Source organism: Pteropus vampyrus, unplaced genomic scaffold, assembly GCF_000151845.1.
Source record: "Pteropus vampyrus isolate Shadow unplaced genomic scaffold, Pvam_2.0 Scaffold14, whole genome shotgun sequence".
Classification (NCBI taxonomy): domain Eukaryota; kingdom Metazoa; phylum Chordata; class Mammalia; order Chiroptera; family Pteropodidae; genus Pteropus; species Pteropus vampyrus.
Window position 1 is genome coordinate 12,485,131 of NW_011888795.1, and position 7,562 is coordinate 12,492,692.

A 7,562-nucleotide genomic window follows, 5' to 3' on the forward strand; every position below is an offset into this window, starting at 1 on the left:
GAGAGTACGGAAGCCGGAAGGGTTGGGCTGCGCGTTTTCCGAGCTAGAGGCTGACCACGGCTCCGAGGTGGTGATGTGTGTGACGAGTTTACTTTTTAAAGTTTCCATGGCGTTATTATTACATTACATTGCAATGGCCTGAGCTCTACTCTATGGTACATAACAATTCATTCTTCAATTTAGTGAGACGGGTTTAAGTGCCAGTGCCCGAACAGGTGAGAACTCCAAACGAGTTACAAAGGTTCTCTCAAAGTACTCGCTGGATGGAATCACTACTTATGTCTCAGGCATAACTGCTTTGGGAGATTTCCTGATAGGCTAAAGGGTACAGTAAAGGAAGGACAGTAACATTTATTAAGCATTCGCGTTGTATTCTCCATAACCCATTCATTGTTATTTTAGCGTTAACTTAAAACCAGATGGCTTTAATGCCCAGACACGTGCATATATACTTTCTTTTTAACATTTTTTAAGTTTACCTAAGTGGTTTCTCAGAATTTAGCGCCCATAAGATTTACTGTATGGCCTTGTGTATGCTAAAGTCAGTATACTCTTCTTAAGGGTAATTCGAGTGATTTTCAAAGGTAATTGTGACTTAGGTTTTTTTTTTTTCTTGTTACCTATGGGGTGTATCTCATATACTCTTATTTTAGAGATTGAGGAAATAGGCCCAGAGAGCCTCAATAAATTGCTCAATGTCATCTCGATTTTAATAGACCTTCACAGGCAGAGTTGCTGGAGAGAATATTTTTATCATATAGAAGGACTAACTTACTTTAATTTTGACAGTTTTATTTCAATATAAATTTATTTCAATATATTAAAATTTGTACCACTTAACTATGTGTAATTTAGTATAGTCTTCTTGAAGAAAAATAAATGGTAGCAGTTATTCTGCCCCCTCTCCAGCTGTGTGTCTTTGGGGAGATGAATTTGCCCTTCACTGTTTCAGCACCTGAATAGAAGACCCAGCCCAGAATATAGTGTATGCTGCCACGCTATTTTGTGAAAAATCCTGGCAAATCAGCAAATGGTTTACCGAGACTTGAGAAAATGCAACAAAGAAGAATTCAAGTTTAAAAGATAATAAATTTCAAGCCAGTGTGGGCATATCAGGAAAGTTTAGTCAGTAGTACAGACTGATTTGTGTTTAACTATAGAGAATGGCTGTTTTTAGGAAAAAGGGTTCTGTCACTGAAAAGCCGACTATTAAAAATGAACTATTTGGACATTCCCGTAAATAAAATATGTAATTTTAGTTAGAGTTCATCTGTTATTAAGGATCTAATCATCTCTGGAGGGACTGTGAAGCTCAGTGTCTGAGAACCAGATGCCGGACAGTGGCACTTAACTGCCCTCAGAATGCTACCTTATGAGGCCATTCTTGGGTAGCACTTCATCACTATGGGACATCTACTCTTTTTCCTAATCCCAACACCAGAGTAACCTCCAACCACTCTAATTTGAGCATCTAAAATTGCTGTGGTATGGCCATGGAAGTAAGAGAAAGTATCTGCTTTTAGAGAGTAGGCAGTGTTCATCAAGAGTGACATTTATTGAATGCTTGCTGTGTACAGAGTAGTGATAGAAAAAATAAACTTTCAAGCAGGTGTAATCGAAATTCCATCTGGGATTTTTTTTTTTTTTTTTGTATGTGGTTAGTGCTGGCTTTAAATGGCAGTAGTCACAGTAGTTAAGTACCAGAGGCAACCTTGTTCTTCACTTCCCAAATACCACTCTCACATGAGGGTAAGACTTTTACATTTATAGGTGTATTTGAATTCCTTTTTTGCTGGGATAGATAACCTTCGACTTTGGAGGGGACAAGCACTGGCTCTTTGAGGGAGGATTGGAAGCTGTGAGGAGAGAAAATGAGGAGATTAGTTTAGCTTCTCATCTTGGGGAAACCAGTCTCACACATGGGGGTTCTCAAAGTGGACATAGAAAGAAAACACTATTCAATATCTTAATGAAATTTTTTGTTTACTAGTTTGATCTTAAGAAAAATGTTTCTCAATAACTTTTCCAGATTAAGCAGCATAAATAATTAAATGAATCTGTGAGAGGGAAGAGAGGGCAGGGCACTCAAGATGTCAGATCTTTGGTGTCTGGATCCTGGGACTATTTATTGTGATGTCAAATTTAATTTTTAAGTAAGCACACATGTACATCTTTTAACAAACTCTTTCTAGGCTCTGGAAATATGAAGATGAAAAAATGCCAGATTCTTGAGTGGCACAAATCCAATAGAGGAGCAGACATAAGGAGAAACAAATATGGAACAGTGGTGAGCACTATTGTCGACACCTACTAAGTATCTGTTTAGATCCCTTTTTATGGGGGATGAGGTCGCGGGGGTTATTGGGGGTAAGAGGAGAGGAGGAGACAAGTATGTGCATTACAGGAGGAGGGAGCAATATAATTAAAGAAGTAGAGGTAAGGAAAAGCAAGATACATTCTGGAGACTGCAAGTGTGGAAGTGAGGTAGGTAGAGGTATTTTAGTTATGGACATATATATTATGTGAGCATTTTAGTTATGGACATATATATTATGTAAGCATTATATATATATTACGTAAGCATGTCATTACATACATATTATGTAAGCTTAGTGGGAAGAGACCCCCCTTGCCTCCTCTGTATGAGTGTGCGCGCGTGCACACACACACACACACACACACACACACACAGATTAAATGCCTGATGTATTGAGCAAAGAACACAAAAACTTAGCTGAAGCAAGGTAGCCACATAAAGCTGAGGCAGAAGCAGCATATCAAAGAAGCTATTCTTAGATCCCCCAAGTTTCCCAAAATAACTTGCACAGCTGCTAGTGACACTGTATGCAGAAGATAAAGTCTATCTGGATCTCAGAAACTTGAATATTACCATTTGGGAAGGACCTACACAAATCTATGACTATAAGAAATGTTTGTAGACAGGTTCTTTCTAGTTTGACTCTGATGTAAACAATTTCAACAAAGCCTCATCCTCATCTGGGGTTAAGGATGGGATATGTGTATCAGGAAAGGGTAGATAAAACTGATTAAGACTCTAGGAATATGTTAATATTCCTCCCTGTAATTTTTCAGCATTTTTCTCTCCTTTTCTTAAAAAAAAAAAAAATCCCTTTTTGTTGCGTAAGCCAGCTTGAGGTGAAATGGTTTAGAACTAAGAATCTTGACTAGTATGCTAAGAAGCCACCAACTAGTGCCTCTGTTCTTTCTACTCTGCATTTTAAAAATGAACAAAGAGATATGGGGAGGTTAATAATTTGTTCAAAAACTAACATTAGAATCCACATTGTCTTCTTATATATCTAGTACTCTTTCTACCACATCATACAGTTTACAGCATCAGCTGAAACCATGCTCTTTAAGGATGTAGTTTGTAAATGTATATATGAAACATATTTTATTTAAAAAATATCTATTATTATTTTAACATCTAAAGATAGCCTTGAACCTTTTTTCTTAAAACGAGATCACTTTATTTAATTTATAATCACATGGTGCAAGAAGTTTAGATTACAGACTTGGTACCATATAAAGTAGTTAGCTTTATTCTGTTCAAAGTTCTGTTCAGAGTCACCCTAGTTGACTCAAGGAAGAAAGAGGAATACTAAAGAAAAAGTTTGGTTAGCTGAACCAAAAATATATCCTTATTATTAAAAAAATAATTCAAACTATGAGCTCTTCTGATAAAAGTTGGTACATCTTCATTCATTCGGTAGTCTTTGTTTGAAAGGATTCCACCATCCTCTTTTTATTTTTCGTGTCACAGACCACTTCAAGAAAAACATTGTCAGTTTAATATTTGTCCACTTGAGGGTGCTATAAGATCATTGTGGGTATCAAATTGTCAGCCCTTTACCAGAAAACCTACTGCCAACTAAATAAGGATTCAAGGGTGAGGAATTGTAATCTATCATATAGAGTCATTTTAAGATACTTGTGTTTCTAACACCGTCTCCATTTTTTAGTTACTTGTAGATGTTTTGAGAATATTATATTAATGTAAATCAGTTCATATTTCATTGTCCAAGATTGATTAGCTCAGTAATTTTGAATTACTTTTTCCAAGAGGAAAGATCACTGATTTCAGTTTCAATCTAGACCATTTAGTTCTGAACTTCACCCAGGGGTGAACACTGCACAACTCCAGGGCAGAACAGGGGTGTAGTTGTTGGCGCATTTACATCATAATCCATGTACAATGTAGGATGCACATGGCAATTCCAGAGATGTGCAGTGCTTGACCATATGCAGTGGCCATCTGCAGTGCTATTCTCAGCCAGCTGTTTTTTACATGTTTTTCTTTGTTTACATACAGGATTTAGAAATAGAATGAGGATATTTCAGAACAAATCTATCATGATTGTTGAAAAAGTACAGTTTAAAGATATGCGTGATGCTGATGTGGAGTAGGTCAGTGTGCTTATCTTCACGTACTTTGTCATGACTGCTGCAAAGATGCAAACATACATGCTTCCTAGGTTCTCATTTCATGGCAATGTCTCATAATACTATGCCAGGGAACATGTCAGGATTATAACCAAGAAAATTTGACAGTTTAATTGTTGCTGAATAAATAGTATTATTTGTTACTATATTCTGGATTGGTTTGATAACCATTTTTAATGCAATTTGAACACTTCTTTGAAAAACCAATCCAGAATGTTCATCTTTTAATTATTAAACAGTAACTCCTTTTCATTTTATTGATGACAGAACCAAAGGAGAATTTCATAGACTGGAAATATATTATTAGTTTAGTATATTGCCATCCTTAATGGAATCCATTGGAAGATCCAGCATATCTAGGTAAAGATTTAACTTTGATCCTACCCACTTTAGATATGACATTTGATTGTTGTTCAAATTTCCAAATGCAGTTAATTTAATGAATTAATTAATTTATTCAGCAAATATTTGTTGAAGATTAGACACTTTCAGATGTTAGGGATAAAATAGTAAAATAATATACCACAATGCCTTTAGGGACCTTACATTCTGGTGGAGAGACACAATGAGCAATAAACAGAATAAATAAGTAAGTGAAATCGTATATTAGAAAGAGATAAATCCTATAGAAAAGGAAGTAAATAAAGGTAAGGGTCATTGGCAATGCTGAGGGATGGGTGTAGTAGTTTTAAAATAGAATGGTCAGAGCAGGTCTCATTGAGAAGATGACATTTGAGCAAAGACTTGAAGGCGATGAAGGCATTAGTCATTCGGCCTATTTGGGAAAAATCAATTCCAGGCAGAGAGAACAGCAAGGACAAAGGTCTTAAGGCAGGTATATTGAGGAACAGCAGGAAGACAGTATGGCAGGAGCAGAGTAAGCAGAGTGCAGGATGTGTAGGCGTTGGAGGAACTTGGCTTTTACTCTTAGTGGAGTGGGAGTCACTTCAGGATTTTATATATATTCTCCATATTTATTATATAACATTATATATTTTTCATAAATACATATATATAATTGCTGTTTTTAAGCACTTTTTCAAAATATTTTTTAAACTTTTCTTAAAATGGAAGCCCAATATACAAAACAGGTAACAGCAGAACTCTTTGTTGAAGCAGTGATGGGAAGATACTGAACTTAATCTATTAATTCTTTGCCCCTCCTTGTCCCCCCATGCACATACCAATAGCTGGCTGGAGAGGTGCCTTTAAAGAATATCTCAGACTTGTTAACAGATGACTTTTTCAGGCAGGTTTCAATATCACTGATTATGTTTCAGCTTACGTTATAATCATATTTTAATCATTCTTCTCTATGTCTGTAATGTATTCACGCTGGAATTGTATATTTCTCAAACTCTCCAGCCACACATGCATTCTCTTCTGCTTGTAGCCACTTCCACAAATGGCAATTCTTGTGCTTTATACTTTGATCCTTCCTAATAAATTCACTATAAACCCCTTTATGATCTGGTCTCTATGTATCCTACTGTAATTTCAACCCTATCCATCAGTCATCAGGATCCACCTACATAGATTTTCTGATATATTCTAAATACTCCAAGTGTTCCCTACTTCAGAGCTTTTATTCTGCTGTTTTCTGATATGTTCTTTCCTCACTTTTATTTTCTTTTTATCTTCAGGTCTCAACTTAAATGCGACCTCTCCCCTCTCATAGCACTCCATTTATTTCCATCATAACAGTTATAATTTATTTCCTTATTGATTATTTGTCTTCTCCACTGAAATATAAGATCTACGAAGGTAGGGCTATATAAGTCTTGTTCATAATTCTATACTTAAAAATTAGCTCAGTGCCAGGCACATAACAGGTACTAAGTAAATATGGATGAGTGACGATATATGAATATTTACAGGTAAATATCACACTCAGAGTAAGGGGATGACACATATGTGTCATATATGTCACACATAGGGATGAGCAAGGCTTAATTAACTAGGTTGCATGAAAGGGGACCTGAAAGTAAATTCTAGTTCTGGGCAATGGGAACATGTCTTGACTTAGGAGATAGTTATGGCAAACAAAACATTCCATTTGGAAATTATAGCAACAGAGAAAAGGTAGTATTCCAAAAAAGTAGTCCATATTGTTGGTTCAATTTGGAAAAGAAGTGCTTTCTTGGATAGGTACAAGGAACATGGTAACTGGATACTTCAGAAGTTGATGAATTTAATTTTTTTTAAATTTAAAGTCATTTTTTTTTTTTTTAGCTCAAATGGGTTAAATCGTGACAGCTAAAAAAGCAAATGTAATTTTCTCTCTTCCTCTTTTTATTTTTCTTCTCCCTGGTTTACATTTGGTTTCTGTCTTTTATCTTGTGTGAATTGTTGTTGACTTCATTGTATCTGTGACTAGAACAATCTCTCTGTGGTATTCTGTGCATATGAAATGCCTGCATACTTTTTATATTAATCAGGGTTCTCCAGAGGAACAGAACCAGTAGAATGTGTATATATATACATAAAAAGAGATTTAGTTTAAGGAATTGGCTCATGTGATTATGGAACCTGGCAAGTCCAAAATCTGCAGGGTTGGCTGGCAGGCTAGAAACCCAGGAAGAACTGATGCTCTAGTTCAAGTCTGAAGGTCATCAGGTTGGAGACCTAGGAAGAGCTGATTTTTGCAGTTCAAATGTGAAGGCCATCTGCTGGCAGAATTCCTTCCTGTTCCAAGGAAGTTGATTTGTTTTTCTATTTAGGCCTTCAACTGACTGAACGTGGCCCATTTAGGTTGTACAGCATCAAGATTTTCCTGAAACTCTGTCGTAAGTGTTCATTTCATTTTTTCCTAAGGTAAGACCCATGTTCACCTGGGGCATGTGATATACTTCTTTTATAAGGCTAGCCTTACCACATCACATCTCAAATCTTAGAGGGAATGATAAAAATCCTCTTAGATCTTTCTCACTTGAGCCTCTATTTGCCATCTTCTAGTGGATTATGTTTTATTTTCCCAAGGTCAAGCAGTGAGCAAGCCCCAGCTCCCTATCTTGTCATTGACTGCAGGCTCCTATATTATTAAGTCTGAAACTCTTCAATTTGACTAAAACAGAGAAGTTATTCCTTCTTTTTTCTCC

The 7,562-nt window shown here is 36.1% G+C and overlaps 1 long non-coding RNA gene across 2 annotated transcripts in view; it reads left to right on the forward strand.

Annotated features, from left to right (window-relative positions):
• The first annotated feature begins 22 nt into the window (after nt 1-22).
• Nucleotides 23-7,562, forward strand: part of LOC111734138 — a 53,574-nt gene continuing 46,034 nt past the window's right edge. The window contains exons 1-3 of one of the 2 annotated variants that reach the window (XR_002778333.1): nt 23-215; nt 2,193-2,287; nt 7,185-7,250. This is a non-coding gene — a long non-coding RNA (uncharacterized LOC111734138). Of the gene's footprint in view, nt 216-2,192; nt 2,288-7,184; nt 7,251-7,562 lie in introns of those variants that run through there. The other variant, XR_002778332.1, reaches the window with a different exon arrangement.